The sequence below is a fragment of the Saimiri boliviensis genome, chromosome 11 (genome assembly GCF_048565385.1).
Source record: "Saimiri boliviensis isolate mSaiBol1 chromosome 11, mSaiBol1.pri, whole genome shotgun sequence".
Classification (NCBI taxonomy): Eukaryota; Metazoa; Chordata; class Mammalia; order Primates; family Cebidae; genus Saimiri; species Saimiri boliviensis.
In genome coordinates, this window is record NC_133459.1 from 94,576,233 (window position 1) to 94,603,961 (window position 27,729).

General features: G+C 37.4%; 1 protein-coding gene and 1 pseudogene across 1 annotated transcript in view; one reads left to right on the forward strand and one right to left on the reverse strand.

Annotated features, from left to right (window-relative positions):
- Positions 1–27,729, reverse strand: part of MAN1A2 (mannosidase alpha class 1A member 2) — a 165,303-nt gene that overhangs the window by 132,121 nt on the left and 5,453 nt on the right. The gene's annotated exons all lie outside the window — the stretch shown is intronic.
- On the forward strand, positions 25,679–26,373 carry LOC141580311 (large ribosomal subunit protein eL19-like; annotated as a pseudogene).

Genomic DNA, 27,729 nt, shown 5'->3' on the forward strand with positions numbered 1-27,729 from the left:
CTTCAGCTTCTGGGAGGTAATACGTCATAGTTGATAACAGTGTCCCTGTTTATGGTGGGTGCTGGCCATACCAGATCTTCAGGTAGGGTTGGCCACACCTAACAGTTTTAAAGCAGAAGCTGGCCATGTCATAAACACCAACAGTATGACTTAGGACAAGACTCTGGGTTACACAGTATCAGTCCATTGGGAGATTGAGTTCAATCACATAGGCAACTGAGTAATCAATCAAACATGCCTACATAATGAAGTCCCATAAAACCACTACACACTGAAGCCTGAATGAGTTTACCAAGCTGGCAATACTCCACGCATACTGTCACACGTTGGTGCTGGAAGAACATGTCCTGACTCCACGGGAAGAGGACACTGGCAGATCAACATCTAGAACTTTCCTGGACTTCACCCTTTGTGCTTCTTCCCTTGGCTGGTTTTAATCCGGATCCCTGTAATCTGTAATCCCTTTGTGAGTCCTAGAAAATTATCAAACCTGAGGGTAGTTTGAGAGCCCTCAGGATTTACAATTGGTACCAGAAGTGAGTGGTCATGTGAAGAACTGTGCCCTCAAACTTTGCAGGTAATTTTGGCTGAGTACCTTCCAAGGTTTCCAATAAAATCTAGTCTTATATCTACAAATTCTTATAAGATTTGAAATTATTCTTTTCAAATTTTGGATATTCCGTAAGTAACATAAGGTTTTGTTTACTCTTTCTGTTATCTTGTTTTGTTTTTTTTGTATTTTGTCCTTCAACACATCCCTGATCCTTGAAGAACAAGGCCAAATGACAAAAAAACTAGTAATTGTGGCTTAGATGTACAAGGCAATGGTTTCATCAATTACATATAGTATCCTATTTAATTCCCATACCAATCTATGAGGTAGTCTATCAAACACCATTATTCTCCACCTTATGAAAAAATTAAGGCATAAAGAGAAAAATAGTTTTTCAGGGTCAAGGGCTAGTAAGTAAAAGTCTAGATACAAAGAAATATCATTTTGACTTCTTAATACTATCCAAATACTGCAAGAGATAAATTTTATTTAAGAGTTTTCTCATACTTATTGTGCAGATACTGAAAACTGTCTCCCAAAATCTTTCCATTATTCTTCCTTAGTTCTAGAACCCTCAAGTTTTGGCTAGACCCATGATCCTGCTAAATAAAAACTCTATTTCTCAACTTCTGTTAATGAAACTTTCCTGCAGAATTCAGATGTATGAACAGAAATTAACTTCTATCTTGCTTAAGCCACTGAGGCTCTTGAATCATGTTTTGGAAGCATTCTGGATGATTCTCAATTACATAGGGATACATATCATTATACTGAAATTTTGGTTGGCAGAAATTTTCCTTTATAGTCACTTTTTTCTTCTCTACTGGAACTTTACCCATCACTCACAAATACAAAGTCTCACCCATCCTTTAAAAATAAATAAAAACTCCCCTCAAAACTGCCACCACTTCATTCTTCATTGATGTTCCCCTCTTCCGCTTTACTTTTTCAAAGAGTACCATACTTGCCATTTCCACTTCCCACACTTTACATCACTCTTCTATCCACCACCATGAACAGTTGATCCTTTCTTTGAAGCTCCCTCTTCCTCACACCTGCTTTACCAACAGGTCTCTAATCATTGGCTTTACCATCTTCAACGTACCCCCCACCCCCCAAAAGTACAGTGTTCCATCTTCTTCATTCAGTAGAAACAGAAGAAGAAAGTGAACAGAGAAAAAGAGAACTTCTTCAACCTAATAAAAGATATTTTCAAAAACGACAGCAAATCACATTCTTGATAAACAAACTATAGAAGTAATTCTCTCTCAAAATGAGAGAAACAAGTAAGGATGTTCACTACCACAGCTTCTATTTGATTGCACTAGAAGTACTAGCCAGCAACATAAAAAAAGGAAAATAAAAAGAAGAAACTGTTTTAAAAGCAGCTTTTTTTTTTTTTTTTTTTGGACATGCAGTCTTGCTCTGTCACCCTGGCTGGAGTACAGTGGCACAATCTCAGCTCACTGCAACTTCCACCTGCTAGGTTGAAGCAATTCTCCTGCCTCGTCCTCTCGAGTAGCTGGGATTACAGGCACATGCCACCACGCTCAGCTAATTTTTGTATTTTTAGTAGAGATGGGGTTTTGCCATGTTGGCCAAGCTGGTCTCGACTCCTAACCTCAAGTGATCTGCCTGCCTCAGCCTCTCAAAGTGCTGGGATTACAGGCATGAGCCACCACACATGGCCAAAAGGAAGCTTTAAAAAAAAGAAGAAGAAGAAGAAAAGAAAAAGAAAAAGAAAAGCCAGGTGTGGTAACTCACACCTGTAATCCCAGCACTTTGGGAGGTTGAGGCGGGTGGATCACCTGAGGTCAAGAGTTCGAGACCAGCTTGACCTACATGGGGGAACCCTGTCTCTACTAAAAAGTACAAAAAATTAGCTGGGCATGGTGGAAGGCGCCTGTAATCCCAGCTACTCGTGAGGCTGAGGCAGGAGAATTGCTTGAACCTGGGAGGCAGAGGTTGCAGTGAGCCAAGATTGTGCAATTGCACTCCAGCTGGGGCAGCAGAGCCAGATTCCATCTCAAAGAAAAACAAACAACAACAACAACAATCAAACACTGTCTTTTGTCACAGGCAATATGATTTCTACATAGAAAACTCAAAAGAATCTAAAAAATGTTAAGAGTGCAGCAAGGGAAGGAAACTGCAAGCAGACAGCAAGTACTCAGTAAAGGTAATTTCCTTCCCTCCGTACCTACTGGGTCCCATCTCTAGACAACATACATTCAAACTTCCACTGATACGTTCTTTCTTCTATGGTGATACTACTGTTGCTAAGATTTCCAGACCATGTTCTTCTGATTTAGGTCTAAGAATATGAGAGCGCTTTAAATCCTTTAGCAGATACCTATTGTCAACAATCATCAGTGAATCTTACATTGACTCTATTTGCCAAATTCCAAGAATAACTCCCCATTGCTCCATTTACTGACTTAAAAAAGAACACATAATGGCCGGGCGCGGTGGCTCAAGCCTGTAATCCCAGCACTTTGGGAGGCTGAGGCGGGTGGATCACGAGGTCAAGAGATCGAGACCAGCCTGGTCAACATGGTGAAACCCCATCTCTACTAAAAATACAAAAAATTAGCTGGGCATGGTGGCGTGTGCCTGTAATCCCAGCTACTCGGGAGGCTAAGGCAGGAGAATTGCCTGAACCCAGGAGGCGGAGGTTGCGGTGAGCCGAGATTGTGCCATTGCACTCCAGTCTGGGTTAACAAGAGCAAAACTCCATCTCAAAAAAAAAAAAAAAAAAAAAAGAACACATACTGAATGAATCAACAATGTAATGCTATCTGTTGAAACGACAAGTAACAATGGCCAATACTAAAGTGTTTTATGACAAAGTTAGATATTAAACAGCCTTCTCAAACATCCTATATTTTAATAATATTCAGAAGAAATTTCTGAGAATCCAGAAAGGTGCGTACACACACAAACAAACAAACAAAAAAAAAACAGTTGAAGCAGTTATGCAAATTGTTACTTGTGCACAGTCTAGACCAAGAATGACTTTAGGAAATGACTACAGGATAGTCAGCACTGGTACAGAAAATAATGAAACAACAGCATTCTACACTGCTTTGGTGGCAAGTGCCTGAAGGAATTTAAGACCTTCCAAAAAGAAATGCCACAACTTCGAGGTCATAAAAAGATCTCCTTAAACTTGAAAGTAACAAAGAGGTTAATTAAAATGGTGCTATTATAAGGGAGATATTTACAAATCTAGTCTAAGATTATTTTCAATAGCAAATGAATATACTCTACTTGCACAGAATAACACTGTCATACAAACAACCAAAAATTTCTTAACATTATCATCTTAAGATTCATATACCTTCCAGTATACTGACTGTAGTTAAATGCCAAACAGGACAAATTGTATCCAATTTGGGATCACCACTCCTAAACAGTAACAGTAATCCCATTCCTAAAACAACATGCTAATGAAGAAGCCCAACTGTTTCTCAATATGAGTAATGGTTGGCCACATGAAAGAGGCTAAAAACGATTTAAGCCCAAGCACTGAGAAATCCATGGAACCTGAAGCTTTATACCAAATCCAAAGGGAGAGGATATAAGGCTGGAAGTAGGAAAAGGAGTCAGGAGGTCACAGCAGCCCTCCAGGCAAAAAAATGACAAGGGCCTAATAAAATGTATTTAAAGTAGATATGGAGAAGAAGGACCAATATAAGAGACCTTAGAAAGCTAGAAATTTAGGCAAGTGATTAAACATGAAAATGCAAAGTAATTAACAATAATAGATTTTTCACTATTCTGACTGGATAAAAAGGGGTACCATTAACCAAACCAAGAATAAATAAAGGAAAGGAGTGAGAAAGAGATGAATTTGTATGCTTTTAGACCTATTAAATTTAAATAGTAAAAAAAGCACATAGGTTCAGATGTCAAAGGCTGAAAGATTTGGAAATCATCAGCCTATGTATGAGGCAGGAGGCATAGCTCCCACCCAACTGTATACTTTACAGTGTGTAAAGTAACTCAATAAAGTTTAAGTGAGAACAGCTATATTAAATCAGACAGACAGTAGCTTTCAGAGCAGGTATAAAAAGGGTTGCTTTATATTAATGGCATCAACATATCAAGAGAATATTACAATGATAAACATTACACATCTAATAACAAAATTTCAAAATACCTGAAGCAAAAACTGATAGAAATGAAGGAGTAAACAAATTCACAATGTTGTAGGTCAACATCCTTCACTCAATAACTGATCAAAATAGAAGGAAAATCAATAAGGACAGAAAACATTTGAACAATACTATCAACTAACTTGACCTAATTGACATTTACAGAACACTCTACCCAACAACAACAAAGTATACATTCTGTTCAAATGTATATGGAACATGTACCAATACAAACCATTTTCTGGGCCATAAAATAAGTCTTAATGAAATTAAAAGAATTCAAACCATATAAAGCATGTTTTTTGCTACAATGGGATTAGAGTAGAAATCAGGTAACATAAAGGTATCTGGATAGTCTCCAAATATTTATAAACTCAATAAAATACTCAATAATCACAGGTTCAAGAAGGAATCAAAAGTAAACCTAGATGATTGGTGATTGATTCATATAACTGTGAATATACTAAATATACCAAACTCTGAATATACCATTTAATTGTATACTTTAAATGGGTGGATGGAATGGTATGTGAGTATCTCAATAAAGCCATTTTTAAAAAGTGAAATTTGAAAGTGCCTTGAACCAAAAGAAAATGGAAACATCAAACTATGTAGACATAGCTAAAGTAATTCTTAGACTGAAATTCACAGCACTAAATGCCAATATCAAGAAAAAAAGAAAAGTTAAAGAGAGAATTATAGCATTAACCCATCTATATTGGGGGAAAAAAAGATCTTATATCAAGAACCTCAGGTTCTAACTTAAGAAAATGAGAAAAAGAGAAAACTAAACTCAAAGTTAGAAAAAGAAAAAAAATAAAAGATAAAAGCAAAAATAAAAAGAAAACACAAAACAGAATAACAGGAAAACCAATAAATCTAAAAGCTAGCTCTTTGAGATCAATAAAATTGATAAATTTCTAATAGCGGTAAGAGAAGGAAAAAAGAGTAGCCATAAATAATCAATATCAGCAATGAGAGAACTGATATAACTACAATCCTACAAATATTAAAATGACAATAAGAAACTATCGACAACTTTATATCAAAAATTCAATAATTCACATTCCTGGCTAAAAAAAAAACTATTCAAGTGAACTCAATAACTAGATTACCTTAACAGACTGTGTCTATTAAAGAAACTGAATGCATAGTTAAAACCTCTCCACAAAGAAAACTCCAGTTCAGATTGTTCCACTAATGAATTCTACCAAGCATTTAGGTAAAAATCAATATGAGTTCTATGGAAACTCTTTCAGAACACCAAAAAAAGGAAAACTTCCAAACTCATTTCATGGGGCCAACATTGCTCTGATACCAGAATCAGACAAATACAATAAATAAGTAAATAAACTAATATCCCTCAAAAATATAGAAAACGACTTTTAGGATTATAGAATAATTACCAAAGGGTGGCTAACATTCAAAACTCAATTTAACAACTCACTACATTAAAAGACTTAAAAAGAATGACCTCATGATCATCAAGAGATGCAAAAATAGTATTTAACCAAATCAATGTCCATTCCTGATGAAAATTCTCAGTGAACTAGGAATGCAAGAGTATTTTCCTACTCTGATATAGGACATCTATTAAATGCCTATAGCAGACACCATACTCAAGGGTGAAAGACTGAATGCTTCCCCGTTAAATTCAAGAACAATGGAAGGATGCCCACTCTCACAACTTAAGTCTACTGAAAAACGTACTAAAGGTTCTAGCAGTGCAATTAGACAAACAACAAAAACATAAAAAAAGGCATAAACCCTTATAAGACCTTCAAATTGCTTTGCTGTAGTTTTAAAACACATAATGAAAAAAAATACTAAAAATCACTACCCCAGTATACAGGTTCTAAAATAAAATAAGGCCCGGCCTTTCTGTAATGCAGGGATCCCCTACTCCAAGTACCAGTCCATAACCTGTTAGAAACTGGGCTGCGAAGCAGGAAATGAGTTGCGCAGGCAAGCATTACCACCCGAACTCCACCTCCTATGAGCTCAGCGATGGCATTAGAGACTCATAGGAGTGCAAACCCTACCGTGAACTGCACATGTGAGGGATCTAGGGTGCACATTCCTTATGGTGATCTGAGGTTTCATCCTGAAACAATCATCCCCTGCCCTACTCATCACCAGTGGAAAAATTACCTTCTATGAAACCAGTCCCTGGTGCCAAAAAGATTGGGGACCTCTGCTGTAACAAATCAGAAACCGAAAAAGGTATAACACTCAAAGGAAAAAAAACTATTATGCACACAGAAATTCGTTTCTTTCTTTTAGCTTCATGATTTTATGAGATTTGGATTTTTTGTTTGTTTGTTTGTTTGTTTTTTGTCTTGGATGGTGGTAAGCAGTCATTCTCATTGACATTTTGAAGTATAAAGGATACAAGTTGAAGTGGATTTCTGATCACTGTAAAGATCCTTGACCAAAAAGTTGTATATTTTCATCAAAAGTTACCATCAGAAAGAGGTCAGAAACAGCACTAATACACTAGGTTGTTGATCATAAGAAATCACCATCAATTAAAAGGAAAAGGTTATTATGTCATCTGTGAAGCCATAAAAAGAATTTAAGTATTATTTTTAAAAGGTTTTGGGTAAACAATTCACTCTTTTCTTGTGGAGTAAAACATCACCCATTCAGTCTTTGTGTAGCCCCTGGTCCAAAGCTGTTATTAGTACTACAGGCAACTGATACAGTTTGAACATACGACCCCACCAAATCTCATGTTGAATTGTAATCCCCAGTGTTGGGGAGGTGGGCTTGTTGGGAGGTGTTTGGGTCATGGGATGGATCCCTAATGGCTTGGTGCTGTCCTCACAACAGTGAGTTCTCATGAGAACTGGTTAAGTGTGTGACATCTCCCCCTCACTCTCTCGCTCCTGCTCCTACTATGTGAGATGCCTACTCCCCTGTGCCCTTCACTTTCTGCCACAAGTATGAGCTTCTTGGGGCCTCCCAAGAAGCAGATGTTGGCACCATAATTCCTGCACACCCTATAGAACTGTGAGCCAATTAAACCTCTTTTCTTATAAATTACCCAGTCTCAGGTATTTCTTTATAGCAATGCAAGAAAAGCCTAATACAGCAACTTTACCATGTCTCCCCTGCCTACATATACATTTAAAGCAGTAAGAACCCAAAAACAAAATTGTTATAGCAATCTCTCCTTGTTATTACAGATAATTTCACAAATCTCTGCCATTCCATTCTCAGGCTTTGAACCTTCCCCCCCTTCATGTGTCTCTAATTTGTCTTACTGGCTCACATCTTTTTTTTCTATCCAGCCTCTCCAAACTGGACACTTTTTCTGTGGTCTGCCTAGATTTATCTAGTTTATTACTAAGATATTGTCTCTTAGACTGTCTCCATCATAGACTAAATATTTGTGTCCCTGAAAAATTCTTATGTTGAATCCCTAATTCCGAAAGTAATTGTATTTGGAGATGAGGGCCTTGGGAGGTACTCAGGATTAGATTAAGTAGTGAGGGTTGTGGGGCCCTATAAGTTAAGGAAGAGAAACGCTGTTGTCTCTTTCTTCACAAGCACACATGGAGGAAAGACCATGAGAGGACACACAGAGAAAGTTGCAATGTACAGGCCAAGAGGGTTTTCACCAGGAACTCAATCAGCCAGCATCTTCATCACTTCTCAGTCTCCACAACTACGGGAAACAATGTTTGTTGCTTCAACCATCCAGTCCATGGTACTTTGTTAAGGCAGCTCAAGCAAACTAAGACAGCCCCCCAACTCTCAGTTCCAAGCCTTAAAGCCTCAAAACTAATGGTACACCTTTAACTCCAAACTTCTGCATTTACTACTACCTTTTACATTGTTTTAAATATACTCCCTCCATTTACGTTACTGAACCTACTGATATGTAACGATTCACACCACTCATGTAAGACAGAAATGAGATAGCTTATGCAGTTTGTCCCCACAGACACCAAGAACCACATACTGTCAAGACTACCCAGTTGAAATCATAACAGTCACTATCAGTCCCAAACCAACTGCTACTTTTATTAGTATCACAACTACTGGCTACACAAAGACTGCTAATAGTTGCCAGCACCCAAGAGATGAGAAGTATTTTTATTCCATTAAAGATTTTTTTTCAGTGAAAGCCTTTTTAAAGAAAGACAAACAAATAAAGAACATGGATTTTGATTGAAGTCAGATTTTTTTTATAACATTGTGGTAAAATATACATAATGAAATCTGCCATGTTAATCATTTTTAAGTGTTCAGTTCTGTATCATTAAGTACAGTCACACTGCTGTGTAACCACCATCACCATCCATCAGAACTTCATTTTCCCAACAAAAATCCTGTCTCTATTAAACACTAAATCCACTCTGCCCTTTCCCTAAGTCCCCAGAAGCCACCATTCTAACCTTCTATCTCTATGAATCTGATTATTCTAGGTACTTCATTTAAGTGGAGTTATACAATATTTACCCTGTTGTAACTGGTTTATTTCACTTAGCATTATGTCTTCAAGATTTCCTTCCTTTTGAAGACCAAATATTAGTCCATTGTACATATGGATGCTGCTACGAATATGGGTGTACAGTATCTGTTTTAGTTTCACTTTCACTTCTTTTGGAAATAATTAAACAATTAAGTATAGAATTATCATAAAATTCAGCATTCCGATATATGGCGAGGCCTTTGTCTTTCCCTGTAGCCGCAGCTCCGGGTCTCGTCTCCACTGCTCTGTGTCCTATTCTCCCAGATGCCTAGCTTGTGTGGCTCTGTGACCTGAAAGTTTTGGAGATCCACAGCTAAGATGCCAGGATCCTCTGGAAGCCTAGAAATGGAACCATTGACATTTAGGGATGTGGCCACAGAATTCTCTCTGGAGGAGTGGCAATGCCTGGACACTGCACAGCAGAATTTATATAGGAATGTGATGTTAGAGAACTACGGAAACCTGACCTTCCTAGGCAGACAAGCCACCTCATCAAGCAGCTCCCTGACACCACAGCCAGGTAAATCCACAAAGATGGGGGAAAAAAACAGCACAAAAAAGATGAAACCATCAAAGACCAGAACACCTCTTCTCCTTCAAGACATCACAACTCAACAACACAGAATCACAACTTGACCGAAGAGTGCGACGAATTGACAGAAACAGGCTTCTGAAGGTGGCTAATAACAAATATTTCTGAGCTAAAGGAACATGTTCTAACTCAATGCAAAGCAACCAAAAACCTTGGAAAAAAGTTAGAAAAATGCTAACTGGAATAACCAGCATGGAGAAGAACATAAACGACTTGATGCAGTTGAAAAACACAGCACAAGAACTACGTGAAGCAAACACAAGTTTTAATAGCCAGATGGATCAAGGAGAAGAAAGGATATCAGAGATTGAAGATCAACTCAATGAAATAAAAAGAGAAGGCAAGACAAGAGAAAAAAGAATGAAAAGAAATGAACAAAGCCTCCAAGAAATATGGGATTATGTGAAAAGACCTAATCTACGCTTGATTGGTGTACCTGAATATGACGGGGAGAATGAATCCAAGCTGGAAAACATGTTCCAGGATATTATCCAGGAGAACTTCCCAAGCCTAGCAAGGCAGTCCAAATTTCAAATTCAAGAAATACAGAGAACTCCCCAAAGACATTCCTCAAGAAGAGCAACCCCAAGGCACATAATCATCAGATTCACCAGGGATGAAATGAAGGAAAAAATGCTAAGGGCAGCCAGAGAGAAAGGTCAGGCCACCCACAAAGGGAAGCCAATCAGACTCACAGCAGATCTCTCTGCAGAAACCCTACAAGCCAGAAGAGAGTGGGGGCCAATATTCAACATCCTTAAAGAAATGAAATTTCAACACAGAATCTCATATCCAGCCAAACTAAGCTTCGTAAGTAAAGGAGAAATAAAATTTTTTAAGGACAAGGAATTATTGAGAGATTTTGTCACCACCAGACCGGCCCTACAAGAGCTCCTGAAAGAAGCACTAAGCATGGAAAGGAACAAGTACCAGTCCCTGCAAAAGCAAACCAGTTGGCAAAGACCAAAAATGCAATGAAGAAAATGAAGCAACTAATGGGAAAGAAAACCAGTCAGTAACAAAATAGCAGAATCGAATACACACATAACAATATTAACATTGAATGTAAATGGCCTAAACGCCCCAATCAAAAGAAACAGACTGACAAACTGGATAAAAAGTCAGAACCCATCGGTGTGCTGTATTCAGGAAACCGATCTCACATACAAAGACACACACAGACTCAAAATAAAGGGATAGAAGAAGATTTACCAAGCAAATGGAGAACAAAAAAAAAACAAACAAACAAAAAAAAAAGGGGTTGTAATCGTAGTCTCTGATAAAATGGACTTCAACAAAGATCAAAAGAGACAAAGGAGGACACTACATAATGGTAAAAGGATCAATCCAACAGGAAGAGCTAAGTATCCTAAATACATACGCCCCCAGCACAGGAGCACCCACATACATAAAGCAAGTTCTTAATGACCTAAAACGAGATTTAGACTCCCACACAATAATGGTGGGAGACTTCAACACTCCACTGTCAATATTAGATCAATGAGACAGAAAATTAACAAGGATATCCAGAAATTGAATGCAGGGCTGGACCAAGCGGACCTAATACACATATACAGAATGCTCCACCCCAAATCCACAGAGTATACATTTTTCTCAGCACTACATTGCACATACTCTAAAATTGACCACATCGTTGGAAGCAAATCACTCCTCAGCAAATGCAAAAGAACAGAAATCATAACAGTCTATCAGACCACAGTGCAGTCAGACTAGGACTCAGGATCAAGAAACACACATAAACCCGCACAACCACTTGGAAATTGAACAACCTGTTTCTGAGTGTCGACTGGGAACGCTGTCTCAAAAAGAAAGAAATACTAGACTTCCATAGAATCAACCCAAATGCCCATCAACGATAGACTGGACAAAGAAAATGTGGTACATATACATCATGGAATACTACGCAGCCATAAAAGACGAGTTTGTGTCCTTTGTAGGGACTTGGATGAATCTGGAAACCATCATTCTCAGCAAACTAACACAAGAACAGAAAGCCAAACACCGTATGTTCTCACTCATAGGTGGGTGTTGAACAATGAGAACATGTGGACTCAGGAAGAGAAGCATCACACATTGGGGAAGTTGAGGGGGGAAGGGAGAGACAGCGGGGGGTTGGGGGGAGAGGAGGGTGGAGAGGGATAACATGGGGAGAAATGCCAGATATTGTATGCAACTAAAGTAAATAAATTAATTTAAAAATAAATAAATAAATAAATAGGCATTCCAAAGACGGAATTGCTGGATTTTATGATAATTCTATACTTAATTATTTAAGGAACACACCATCCCGTTTTCTACAGCAGCTAAACCATTTTACATTCCCCTCGGCAATGCACAAGGTTTCTAGTTTTTCCAAATCCTCACCAACACTTGTTACTTGAAGTGGTTTCTTACTGTGGTTTTGCTTTATATTTCCCTGAAGATTAGTGGTGTTCAGCATCTTTTCATGTGCTTATTGGCTATTTGTACATCTTATTCAGAAAAACGTATTTTCAAGTCCTTCGCCCATTTTAAAATCAGGGTTTTTTGTTGTTGAGTTGTAGGTGTTCTTTATATATTCTGAATATTAATATCTTTTCAGATATGTAACTTGCAAATATTTTCTTCCATGCTACAGGGCACCTTTTCACAGTTTTTGTTTGTTTTCTTTTTAGAGATAGGGTTTTACTCTATCACTCAGGTAGGAGTACAGTGGCACAATGATAGCTCACTACTGCCTCCTGCTTCAGTGATCCTCTCACTTCAGCCTCCCGAGTACCCGAAAATACAGTGTGTGCCACCACATCTAGCTAATTTTTTTTTTTAATTTTTTTCTAGAGACAGGGTCTCACTATGTGGCTTAGGTTGGTCTCCAACTTGTGGCCTCAAGCAATCCTCTTACCTTGGTCCTCCAAAGTGCTGGGATTATAAGGATAAGCCACTAAGCCTGGTCAAAGCTAGACTTTGAAAATAAAATTTTTGGAGTTTGAAAGGAATCAAGTCCCTTGAACTAAGGAAAGAAAACAGCAAAGCAACGAAATGAGAAATAATCCTCAGCCAGAGGTGCAGACAGTGAAGCAAAGGAGGCTATTAATAACTTTTAGCCCTTCATCAAGATGATCCATTAACCTAATGTTTAAGTGCAATACTGACATTATGAGGGGGATAATTCAATTATCTATTGTGCAGAACCACGAAGGCACCATGGGATGTTTAATATATATGGCCCACATTCATTAAGTGCAATAGTGCCCTCACCCCCATCATTCTGACAACCAAAAAATATTTCCATGTTTCCAAGCTCCCTATCAGGTGAATAGTACCAACCCCTACTTTAAACCCCTGAACAAAAAGTGCTGAAAGGATAGAGTCTAAAAAGTCTATTTACATCTGTATTTCTAAATAGCACAGCACAAATAAAAACTTCATCCCCTTATTACAAGTCACCATAATAAAATATAGGGTTCCCTTCCATTTCCTTTATGCTTCTTAAGCTGCCAAAACATTAAGGAATTAATTAGTATAATGGTAGCAGAATCCCTCCTCTTCCTACAGAAGCCAGAAAAATTCAAGATACTTAATCTTCCTAACATCTAGCAGCAAGGGTATTGCCTATCACCTATGCGTAAGCAATGACTACACACCTGTAAAGAAACAATTCAATTTAAGAAATCACTCTGGAAGCAGAGACATCCAGTATCCGGAGGTAGCAATGCCATAACCGATGCTAATTAATCAGCAGCATTGGCAGTGGCTCTGAGTATCTGGCTTCACTTAATGCCTGTTTACTAAACCTAGTTCTTCAGACTTTTATGTCAATTCTGAAGCAACCTAATACCCTTCCAATAAATACCTTTTCTGCATGTGTTACAGTTGCTGCCTACTGTTTATATCCAGGATTCCTCTCCTGTAATTATCTGCAATACAAATGAAAAAGTATTTTGGGAATAAAACTTAAGCACATGCCTTTAACTCATCACCCCACCCCCTCAATTCTTACTAAGGCAAGTCAAACAATATAGAATAGAAAACGTTGATCCAGGCCGGGCACAGAGGCTCACGCCTGTAATCCCAGAACTTTGGGAGGCTGGGGCGGGCAGATCACGAGGTCAGGAGATCAAGACCATCCTGGCCAACATGGTGAAATCCCAACCCCGCCTCTACTCAAAATACAAAAATTAGCTGGGCATGGCAGTGTGTGCCTGTAATCCCAGTTACTCAGGAAGCTGAGGGAGGAGAATGGCTTGAACCAGGGAGTTGGGTTGCAGTGAGCTGAGATCACGCCACTGCACTCCAGCCTGGGGACAGAACGAGACTCCATCTCAAAAAAAAAAAAAAGAAAGACTTTGATCCATCACAACACCCCTGCAAAACAGAGAAGGATCCTACCTACATGATTAAAACTCCAAGTTAATCTGAATATGGTATAGATGAGAATAGGGTGGAAGGCAGAAGGCAGTCAACCAGCCCATAATTACTATTACACATTCACTATTCCATCTTTCTTTGGTCAACTGGTCTCCTACTAGGTTCCACCAACAGAAAGCACTAAAGGGAGACCTGAAAGCACAAGGATGGTACCTTGATAACCTGATTCTAAAATACTTATGGAAGTCAATTCAAGAACATAAAAAAACTGTAAATATATATACTAAACAACAGAACCCCCAAAACATAGGAAGAAAGCACTGTCAGAAATGAAGGAAAATTGATAATGTCACAATAATAGAAACTTCAATACTCCCATTTTCAATAACAGCTAGAACATTTAGAAAGATCAATAAGGAAAGAGAAGATTTAATGAGACAACTAGACCTAACAGACCTATGGGGAACATCTACCTAGTAACAGCAGAACAGACATTCTTCTCAAGTGCACATGAAACATTCTCCAAGACAGACCACATTTTGAGCCACAAAATAAGTCTCAACAAATTAAAAGAGATTAAATCATACAAAGTATCTTCTCTGACCTCTATGAAGTTAGATATTAATAATAGGAGAAAAATGAAAAATCTTAACTATGTGGAAATTATCCAGGAGGATTTTGTCTTAAAAAGTAAATAATTTTTTATTTTATTTTAAAAAAAAGAAAAAAAATGTAGAAATTAAACAACACACTCTTAAACAACCAATATGTCAAAGAAATCACACAGGAAATTAGAAAATATAGATAAATGAAGACAAAAACACAACATACCAAAACTTATGGAATGCAGCAAAAGCAGTCCTCAGAGGAGGAGTAAATGCCTACGTTTAAAAGATATCAAATCAATAATCTTTACAACTTAAAGAACTAGAAAAAGAGTAGCAAACTAAACCTATAGCCTGCAGAACAGACAAAAACATAAAAAATTAGAACAGTAATAAAAGAGAGAACAGAAAAACAATAGAGAGAATCAAAGGAAACCAAAAGATGGTTCTTTGACAAGATCAACAAAATTGACAAACCTCTGGTTAGATGACAAAGAAAAAAAAAAAAAAAAAAAAAGAGGGCCAGGCACAGTGGCTCACACCTGTAATCCCAGCATTTTGGGAGGCCAAAGCGGAAGGATCACGAGGTCAAGAGATTGAGACCATCGTGGCCAGCATGGTGAAACCCTGTTTCTACTAAAAATACAAAAAATTAGCTGGGTATGGTGGCATGCGCCTGTAGTCCCAGCTACTCAGGGGGCCAAGGCAGGAGAATTAATTGAACCCAGAGACAGAGGTTGCAGTGAGCCGAGATCATGCCACTGCATTCCAGCCTGGCAACAGTGAAACTCTGACTCAAAAAAAAAAAAAAAAACCCAAAAAAATAAAACACAGAAGATGCAAATAACTAAAATCACAAATAAAAGTGGAGACACTACGGCTGACCTTACAAAATAAAAAAGATTAAAAGGAAATCTTACGGCCAGCTTGTTTGATATATGCACCAATAGTCCCAGAAACTCAAGAGGCTGAGGCAGGAAGACAACCTAAGGACAGGAGTTCATGGCTGCAGTGCACCATGATCATATCCTGAATAACCACTGCACTCCAGCCTGGGCAACATGGACCCCCAACTCTAAAAAATAAACAAAAATGTTTTCTAGAGAATATTATGAACAATGGTTCACCAAAAAATTAGATAATCTACATGAAGTGGACAAATTCCTAAAAACACACAAACTATAAAAACTCACTCAAGAAGAGAATCTGAATAGATCTGTGACAGATAAGGAGACCGAATCAGGAATCAAAAACCACCAAAAAAAAGAAAAGTTCAGAACCAGATAGCTTCACTGGCGAATTCTGTCAAACCTTTAAGAAGGATTAAAGCAATCCTTCTCAAGCTCTTCTAAAAACAACAGAAGAGAAAGGATTTCCTAATTCATTCTATGAGGCCAGTAATTATCTTGATACCAAAGCCAGCCAAAGACTCACAAAAAAACTACAGACTAACATGTCTTATAAACAGCAATGCAAAAATCCTCAACAAAATACTAGCAAACTGAATCCAACAGCATATTAAAAGGATTACAGGCACAGGCAAGAGACTTTATCCCAGAAATGCAGGGATGGTTCAACATAAGAAAATCAATCAATGAATGTAATATATCACATTAATAGAATGAAGGGACATATACTCAAACTAAAAATAGACACTAATTTCCTCAACATGATAAAGGGTGTTTACAAAAAACACACAGCTAACATCATATTCAATGGTGAAAGACTGAAAGCTTTGCCCTTAAAATAAAAAATAAGACAAAGATCCCCACTTTCAGCACTATTATCCAACACTGTACTGCAAGTGCTAGCAAGAGCAATTAGGCAAGAAAAAGAAATAAAAGACATCCAAATTGGAAAAGAAAAAGTAAAATCAATTCAATTCACAGATGACCATGATCCTACATATAGTAAATCCCAATTAATTCATAAAATGACTATTAGAGCTAATACATTAATTTAGCAAATTGCAGTGTATAACATCAACACTCAAAAATTAGTTGTGTTTCCGTACACCAGAAATTTTAAAACCAAAAAAGATAATTAAGAAAACAATTGCATTTACAATACAAAAGAACAAAATACTTAGGAATAAATTTAATGAAGGAGGTAAAATACTTGTATGCTGAAAACTATAAACATGGCTGAAAGAAATTAAAGAAGATCTCAAAAATAGAAAGATATCCTGTGGTCATGGTTGGAAGACTTAATAAGATGATAACAGTAACCAAAACAATTTACAGATTCAGTGTAATCACTATCAAAATTCCAACAGTCGTTTTTGCAGAAATTGAAAAGCCAATATGCAGATTCATAAGGAACTGCCAGTGGCCTCCACATAGCCAAAGCAATTTTGAAAAAGAACAACAAAGCTGGAACACTTCTCAATTTCAAAACTTACTACGAAGCTACATTAAGCAAGACAGTGTATATTAGCATACGGACACACATATAGATGAATGGAATAGAACTGAACGTCCAGAAACAAACCCATACATCTAGAGCCAGTTGATTTTCAGTAAGGGTGCCAATATCATTCAATAGGGGAAAATCTGTCTCTTCAACAAATGGTGCTGAAACAAACAGATATTTACAAACAAAATAGTTAATTTAGACCTCTATCTCACTCTATACATAAAAATTACCTCAGCATCAATCAACAACCTAAATAAGGGTTAAAACCATAAACTTTTTAAAGAAATCTTCAGAAAAAAAACAGGGATAAATCTTCAAGACTCTGGATTTAGCAACTGATTCTTGGATATGACACCCAAAGCACAAGCAACCAAACAGGTAAGATGGGCTTCATAAAAATTAAAAACTTTTGTGCAGAGGACATAACCACCAATTTAAAAGATAGACAAAGCCCGGATAAACACTCCTTCAAAAATGCAAATGGTCTGCAAGCACCTGAATATGTGTTCAACATCATTATTCATTCTTATTCATCATTATTCATTCCTCACTCATCATTAGATACCACTTCTGACCCACTAGGATGGATATAATATTTTTAATGAATAAATGTTAGAGAATATAAAGAAATTAGAACCTCTGTACATTGCTGGTGGAAACATAAAACATTTCAGCTGCTACAGAAAAGTCTGGTGGTTCCTGAAAAAGTTAAACAGAATTACCACATGATCCAGTAATTCTATTCCTAGATATATAACCAAGAGAACTGAAAACAGGTACTCAAAACAAATATAGGCGCACACATGTTCACAGCAACACTACTCACAATAGCCAAAAAATAGATACAACCCAAATGCCCATCAGCAGATGAATTTATAAACAAATCACATGTATACAAACAATGATATATTATTCAGCCATAAAAAAGAAATGAAGTGCTAATACTTGTTACCTTTTACAATGTGGATCAACCTCAAAAATATTATGCTAAGTGAAAGCACCCAGACAAAAATGGTCTTCGATTGCAGGATTCTGTTTATGACATTTGGAGAGCATGTAAATCTATAGAAACAGCAGATTGGTGGTAGTCAGAAGCTGAGGGGAAGCAGGGAAGACAGTGGAGAGTGACCACTTAATGGGTACAGAGTTTCCTTCTGGAGTAATGAAAATGCTTTTGAACTAGACAGAGGTGGTTGTTACACAACCTTGTGAATGTAGTGAATACTACTAAGTGCTCACTTTAAAATGATTAATCATATGTTAAATGAATTTTACCTGAATAAAAAAATAAATGCTTATGAAAGAGCTTAGAATTAAGGTAAAAAAATTTTGAAGAACAGGCAGAAGAGCCCACACTAACTAATGTCAAGATGTATCTAAAAGCTGTACTTAAAAAAATGGCACGTTATTCCAACAGAAATATAAAAAAGAACCAAGTGAAATAATAAACTTATGAATATATAAAAAATTTTATATGGCAGAAATGCCATTACAAATTCATTAGAAAAAAACAGACTCTTCAATAAGTCACACAAGGACAACTAGATACCTATATGGAAAAATACAAATTTAGTGCCCACCTCATCATACACAAAAATTAACATGTAGACTAAATCCCTAGGTGTGAAAAACAAAGCTTTACAACTATCAGAATTGAAAATACAGGAGAAGGAGATTGTAACTTCAGGGTAGAGAGCTTTCCCTACACAGGACCCAAAAAGTGAGACTATACACAAAACTATTAACAATTTTAAATATATTAAAATTTTAAACTTGTGTCAAACTAAAAACACCATAAACAAAATATAAAAATAAGGTACTCACAGCAAGAGAAAATGTGTAATGCATATTAACTAACACAGAATTCATTCAGAATGTACAAATAACTTCTACAAATAAATAAGAAAAAGGCAGCCAGGCATGGTGGCTCATGCCTGTAATCCCTGCACTTTGGGAGGCCGAGGGTGATGGAGCATGAGGTGAGGAGTTCAAGACCAGCCTGGCCAACACAGTGAAACCTCATTTCTACTAAAAATACAAAAAATTAGCCAGGCGTGTGGCAGGCGCCTGTATTCCCAGCTACTCGGGAGGCTGAGGAGGCTGAGGCAGGAGAATTGCTTGAACCTGGGAGGCAGAGGTTGCAATGAGCCGAGATGAGACCATACCATTACACTCCAGCCCAGGTGACAGTGCAAGACTCCATCTCAAAAAGAAAAGAAAAGAAAAGAAAAAGTGTCAACAACCCAAAAGAAAACTAGCAAAAAAACTGACAAGCAACTCAAAGATTAAGAAACTCAAACAGTCAATAAATATATTTAAAATATATATTTCACCTAGCTAGCAATCAGGGAAATACAAACAAATTGACATCAGGCTAGAAAACAGTTTTAAAGTCTAACAATATCATGGTTTGTAAAGGTGCAGGTGGGAGTATAAACTAGTATGATAACGACTTCAGGGGCTAACAACAAAATTTAGAGTCAATGATACACATACCCAGTAATTGTATTTCTAAGTTTTTGCCTTGGAGAGAAACATGTGTACCCAAGAACATATGTACAGAATGTTTTTGCAACAGTAACAACAACAACAAAAAAAAAACTAAACAAAAAAAACTAAAAATTTATCAACAGGGGAATATATAAATAATTTGAGTTTTAATCACTGAATATCTAGATGGATAATATAATTATATAATTGAACCAGAGCCCAAACACCAAATTATAAAGATAACATGAAGGGGAAAAAACTTGCAGAAAGACATATAATGTTTAAAAACACGCAACACTTTATCTAATTTACAGCAACAATACACATTGCGCAAATATAAAACCATACTGAGAATGACAATGACTCAGTATAAGGTTTACCTCAAGAAGAGTAACCTTCAGCTAAAAGAAGAAAATGTTACGATTCGACAAAGCTAACTAGCAGTTACACTGACACTCAGTAATATTATCCATTAAGGCTTTTTATATATGGTTATAACTTTTAAAATAAGAATGATAACATTAAACTTAACCTACCAGATATCAAAACATGCTATTACAAAACTATGAAATTAAAATAGTGTGGTACATTTGAGAGTATCCAGAAAGATTCATAGTCACCAAAAACAAAACAAAACTCCTCTGCATATATTGGGATGGGATATATCATTCATTTAACTAATCCCTGCTGACAGATATCTGGGTCATTTACAATGTGTCATGTTACAGCTTCAGGGGACATTCTTGAACATTTCTTTCTGCAATAATGTGAGAATTTCCCAAGATAAATCCCTAGAAGAATTGCTGAATCAAAGAATATGCACCATAAATTAGTAGATATAAATAAGTTGTTCTTTATGAAAATTCTATTAATTTACTTTTTTTTTTTTTTTTTGAGACAGAGTTTCGCTCTTGTTACCCAGGCTGGAGTGCAATGGCGCGATCTTGGCTCACCGCAACCTCCGCCTCCTGGGTTCAAGCAGTTCTCCTGCCTCAGCCTCCTGAGTAGCTGGGATTACAGGCACGCGCCACCATGCCCAGCTAATTTTTTGTATTTTTAGTAGAGACAGGGTTTCACCATGTTGACCAGTATGGTCTCGATCTCTCGATCTCGTGATCCACCCGCCTCGGCCTACCAAAGTGCTGGGATTACAAGCTTGAGCCACCGCGCCCGGCCTTATTAATTTACATTTACACCAACAGCACTCAAGGGGAGCCAGAAGTTCAATGTTCACCTCACCCAGGGTGTTACCAATCTTTTTATGTAGAGGGGAAAAATCTAGGTCATGAAAACGTAATGTTTCTTAATGGCATCACAAAGTAATAGAAAAATAATTCACATTTATTAAATGCGTAACAGATACATATCAAACACATACAAACTTTGCATCAGATGCCACCTCACTGCCAAGTAGTTGGAAAAGTCATGTATGCATTTTTAATTTTATAAATATACAGATATAATCACACATAGCTATATGTAAATATGTATATAGCTATATATGAATAGTTGGAAAAAAGTCGTGTGCATTTTTAACTTTATAAACATACAGATATATGTAAATATGTATACATAGCCAAATATAAATACAGTCACTCCTTGATATCCATGAGATATTGGTTCCAGGACCTCCCTTGGAAACAAATATCCACAAATGCTTAAGTCTCTTATATAAAATGGTGTGGTATTCGCATATAACCTATGTACATCCTCTCCTATACTTTAACTCTAGATTACTTACAATATCTAATATAATGTAAATGCTATGTATGGTTAACTGCATTGTTTAGGGCATAATGACAAGAAAAAATAGTCTGTACATGTTCAGTCCAGAAACAACCATCTTTTTAAATTTTTCTGATTATTTTCAACCTGTAGTTGACTGAATCCACAGACATGAAACCTATGGATACAAACGGCTGACTGCACATATATATGTACCAGATCTCAACTTCACACAATGTTAGGAATTCTTTTCAGATGCCAGGGTCTGATTCCTTATCAAAAAACTTCCAAATATTTGCCTCTTATTTCTAACTGTCTGGAGTATAAGGGGAGTCAGTAGATAAACGGCAGGTAGCTGGAAAAACACTCAAGGAATCATAGACAGTTTCAACATGGCTTTACTCTCTCAGGGTGCAAGTGAGCCTTGGTGTGAGGCACATGTACCATGTTAGCAGAGTAATTATACCTTTCACGGACAATAATGGCTCCAAGTCAAGCACTAGCTCACATGGGTGATCACCTAATGCACCTCACAAGGCATAGTTACATAATGAGCAGAGCTGTGCACCTGCACTACAAACTTGCTGAGTCATACTGGACTGCAAGTTTGCTTCGACCTATTCTTGACCACAGCACATCCACTTTCCTTACACCAGATAACCCAGACCATATATTAGAAATACATAAATTAATGATATAAATGCATCTTAGAAAAAACAAAAAACAAAAATAGGGAAAGACAGAGCAATAACTTATCTGAACTCTTAAAAAATGCCAATGACCTAAATGCCTGTACCAGAACCTCCCATAGGTGGAAAGGTATCTCTAACACCCCTGGAATCTGGCTCCAAACATAATAACATGCTTTAAGAAAAATATTAAGATGTGAGTCTAAGATCTGAATTTTTCAATAATGCATACAGTCAAAATTAATCTTCTATAACATTCACTAATAATCTCCAATACTTAGCATAATGATTGGTACATAATACTCAAAACACTTGCTGAATAAATGAATGTTACTAGTATTTTTTAATGGTAATACCAATATCACTAAGGGGAGGCCAAGAGACCTACATAACACGTTCATTACATAAATAGGTAAATATTAAAATAAAAGTCAAAAGGAACAACAGGACCTTCATTGCTCTTTGTGATCTCCAGATTACTTAATTTCCTCTCTAAAAAACAAACAAACAAAAAAACTATCTGTATGATTAGTCCCAAAAGTTGTTCTTAAGATATGGAGAACAGAAGAGAACACTTTCAGTGGTATCTCTCAATATTAAGGTTAGGAAATGACAGTCCTTCCCATGAGAGGTGTGTTTTGTTAAAAAATAAAAATAAAACATTTTTTTAAAAGGAAATTATAACCTTATATCAAAGAAAATTATGCCATAGTAGTAGTAAGAGCCTTCAAAGGGTCTGAGGCCTCAGGCAAGGGCTCTTTTCCACAGAATCTATCTTAAAGTCTTAGGTAACAGGTGAAGATGTGTAATTGATAATTAGGCTCAAGAAATGACACCTGAAAACAATTTTGTAAACATACCCACTACCTTCAGGCTGACATATAACACACTCAATAAACTATACTTTTAAACTAATGAGAAGAGAAATGAGAATGTATAGAAGTCATTTATTCATTTTCACATTTTAAATTAGTATAGATATCATTATGTAAATAATCATAATATGTAAATAAATTTTAATCACTTCTAAACTGATTTTTAAACTAATTTTTATATACAAAAAGCTATTAATTCCTATTTAGTAGAATACATTTTATCTTTGTAATATTTGTGATGTATAAACTAAATTACTGCACACTGTTCAGTTCCCTACTTCATAAAATTACTTGTATTTCATATGCATGAGCTAGAAAAATCTTTAAAGATTCAATCAGTTCCTTCATTTCATAAATAAGAACATCAAGGCACAGAGAAGTTGAACAGCTTATCTAAATATACTTCCAAGGATAGTAGTGAAACTAAAACATACAACCAAGGACAGTGGTGAAACTAAAGCCCCTGTCTCTTAACACTGAGTCCAACGTTCTTTCTAATATATAATGATGCCTTCCTTCTGGACTATGTACTAAACTGAAAAACAGATCATTGCAAAGAATGCCATTTGAGGGAGACTTTTTTTTTTTTTAATGACAAATCCTAATACCCAATCTGAAAATAAAACTCCAGTGCAGACTTCTAACAGGAATAAAGTTCTAGCAAAAATTCAACAGCAGTGAAAATAAACTTTTCTCACAGAATCTGCATAACTAGGGAAAATAAAAGTAGTAATATGATTTTCCTATCCAAGAAATATGTGGAATCAGCCCAAACCAAGTTAATTTTTTTTTAAGAAGCAGTCTCTGTCTCTCAGGCTGGAGTGCAGCTGTAGTGCAACAACACAATCATAGCTAACTGCACCCTCAAACTCCTGGGCTCAAGTGATCCTCCCACCTCAGCTTCCAACTACGGGGAGACACCAACCACTATGCCCAGTTATGTGCATGTGCACGCATGTGTGTGCATGTGCAGGTGTATGCAGTGACAGGGTCTCACTACGCTGCCCAGGCTAGTCTGAAACTTCTGGCCTTAAGCAATCAATCCTCCCACCTCCACCTGCCATATAAGTCATATATTTCTACAGTTTTCAAACAACAGTAAACAAAACATTTGCCTAGGTAAAAATAAATTAAACTGGCTGCTCTACCTTTGGAGTAGCCAGTCCTTTGTTTCTTTCCTTCTCTAATAAACTTGCTTTCACTTAAAAAAAAAAAAAAATTAAATTAATGTTTACCTTGTACTACTGATTTCTAGAAGATACTTAGCTTCTGTGTTACCAACTTTCCAATCTTAGGCATAAGCTCCATTTGAAAGTATCCATAACTGTAAAAATGAGATCTGGTTGGGTGCAGTGGCTAACACCTGTAATCCCAACACTTTGGGAGGCCAAGGTGAGAGGACTGCTTGAATGCAGGAGATCAGCCTGGGCAGCAAAGTAAGACCTCATCGTTACAAAAAAAAAATTAAAACTTAGCCCAGTGTGGTCATTCGCACCTGTATTCCCAACTGATGCCTATAGTTCCAGCTACTCAGAAGAAAATACTTTAGATACATTTAAAGGAGTATGTTCTAAATAGGGCCAATACAAGTTATTCCTAATCTTTTTATTATTTTTTTATAAAGGGCCTTTATTAAAGACTGTATTCTCACTTTAAGACATCATCCCCCCCTGCTTTTGCATCTTATCTCTCAATACTTCCTTGTATTTTGTTTATATCTTCTCTTGTGGAATTTGTTACTTTGCCATGGACAACATTTACTCAACAGACATATAATTTTATTAAGGACCAAATGTACTTCAAACATTGGAGATATAAACATAAGTAAAATATAGTAATCTGTTCTCAAGATTACTTCTTCTACTGAAAGAGACAGGTAAGTAAGCAAATGATCGTAAAACACTTTAAATATGCAATCATAAACAATACACGAGTAAGATTAAAAAAAGAAAAACTACCTAATGACAGGGAAGTAAGGGAGTAAGTCTGTATGTGATGTTATGGTTTGAATGTGCCTTCCTCAAAGTTCATGTGTTAGAAACTTAATCCCCATGCAACAGTGTTGAGGAGTAAGACCTTTAAGAAGTGATTAGGTCCTGGGGGCAGAGCCCTCATGAATTAATACCTTTATCACAGGAGTGGGTTCCTGATAAAAGGATGATTTATGCCCACTTCCTCTTCTTCTCTCTCACTCACTCTCTTGCCATTCCACCTTTCTCCATGGGATGACACAGCAAGAAGGCTTTCATCAGATGCCAATGCCATGCTTTTGGACTTCTCAACCTCCTGAGTCATGAGCCAAATACTGTCTATTGTTTATAAAGTAACCAGTCTGCGGTATTCAGTTATAACAATGAAAAAATGACTGATGAGGTGAGGTCCCGCGGGTCCCTTGCCGGCGGTGAAGCGTTCCGCCAGGGGATGGTCGGGCTTGGGACCGCTGCCGGGGTTAGGGGAGATGAGATGGAGGCCGGCGTAAAGCGGCTGGTCTCGGAGTTTGGGGTAGGCGGGAGCACACTTGTCCCGGGCCTCCGGAGTAGGGGGAGCGGGGAGCGTCGCAGCCACTGAGACCCGGAAAGGCTGCCCCGGCAGGCGCCGCGCCGCACACGTGTCGGGTCGACCCACGCGGGCAGAACAAAGGCAGCGACCGGGACCGAGCCGTGGGCCCTTTTTTGCTGGGCACAACCGGAGCCGAGCAGATCTCTGCTTTCACGTGACTTAGGGCAAGCTCAGCTTAGGCCCCAGGCCTCCGACTGCCGAGTGTGTATGCTTAGGCTTCAGAAGAGGCTCGCCTCTAGTGTCCTCCGCTGTGGCAAGAAGAAGGTCTGGTTGGACCCGAATGAGACCAATGAAATCGCCAATGCTAACTCGCGTCAGCAGATCCGGAAGCTGATCAAAGATGGGCTGATCATCCGCAAGCCTGTGACAGTCCATTCCCGGGCTCGCTGCCGGAAAAACACCTTGGCCCGCCGGAAGGGCAGGCACATGGGCATAGGTAAGCGTAAGGGTACAGCCAATGCCCGAATGCCAGAGAAGGTCACATAGATGAGGAGAATGAGGATTCTGCGCCGGCTGCTCAGAAGATACCGGGAATCTAAGAAAACTGATCGCCACATGTATCACAGCCTGTACCTGAAGGTGAAGGGGAATGTGTTCAAAAACAAGCGGATTCTCATGGAACACATCCACAAGCTGAAGGCAGACAAGGCCCGCAAGAAGCTCCTGGCTGACCAGGCTGAGGCCCGCAGGTCTAAGACCAAGGAAGCACGAAAGCGCCGTGAAGAGCGCCTCCAGGCCAAAAAGGAGGAGATCATCAAGACTCTGTCCAAGGAGGAGGAGACCAAGAAATAAAAGCGCCCCCTTTGTCTGTACATACTGGCCTCCGTGATTACATAGATCAGCCATTAAATAAAACAAGCCTTTATCTGCTAAAAAAAAAAAAAAAAAAAAAAAAATGACTAACACATGTGGATGTGGGCTACCTCAGCTGTTAACAAGTAAAATAATAAAAAGAACCTGAAGATCAAGAAACACTATTAGAAATAACATTAAGTGAAAAAACTCAAAGTAATTCAAGCAAAGATTTACAATAAATAGTGATGATAGAAAACAAAATCTTAAACATTACCATGGAGACTAAATAATCTTTATAAATCTATTATAAAGATTGTGAGTTTGATATTTTATTAAGAAAGCCCAAAAGAAATATTAATAAGAGAAAATAAACATTTCATAGCCCTGAAAATCTTCTCATAAAACCCAAGAGAAATTGTGTAAAAGTTATTATAGCTTTTAGAGCAAATGAACAAACTAGTACTTCAACAATTTTGGATTCCCTGAAACATTTAACTATATCCAATAAATACTTTTCACTTATTAAGAACATTGTGCATTATGTCATCTCCTGAAATGTCCAACCCTCACTGACCTACATGAAAATCAGGACTCACACTTTGGCATTCTGCATTTTAACCATGCCATAATAATACTCCTCATTTCTGAGAAGAATGAAACATGCTGATATATTCAGTGATTTTATAATGCTGAACTAATAAAAGCAAAGTCAGTGTTATTTTGTTTCAAATCAAAATCAGACTTTAAACAAGCATATACAAAATGTTATCTGATGAGCAGCCCCAGAACACACAGCCTCTTCTAAATTACTATATCTGTGAATGGCACAGAAAATGAAAACTCCGACTATCAAAAAAATGAGAGCCATATGATACTGTCAGAATCTGAAAGAACTTATTTTTAAAAATCTAGATTTGCCAGAATCATGCCTTATTCCATGAAACAAAAATGTCCCAACTATTACCCTATCCCAATTGTAACCTATCTCAAAGACCCAATGGTCTGTCTTTCCTCAATAAGAAAATGAGACAGAGACCTCCATGCAGTTCAACCTGTTTTTCCACACAGTCCCTTCCTAATTCTTTTTTATCTAGCTACATTTTGTCACAGAGCAACTCTTGGAGGATTTGTGCTAGGGAAGTTTGATGAGCAACTGCTTTCTCTGTGGTAGGAGGCAAGACAAAAAGAATCCTAGTGACTGTCCACATTTCCAAATGTACTTGGAGTTTTGAATTACATAAAAACCTATTCCAGCACCAAAACAGTTGAGACTACTGAAGGAGCTACCATCAGAACAGAGGAAACTAGACTGAGAGCTCTATAGATCAATTTGTTCTCTCCGACTACAAAGATGAAAAGGGTATTCATTCAGTATACAAGTGGACCAAAAAAAGAAAAAAAAAAAATGCAGCAAAGACATCTACAT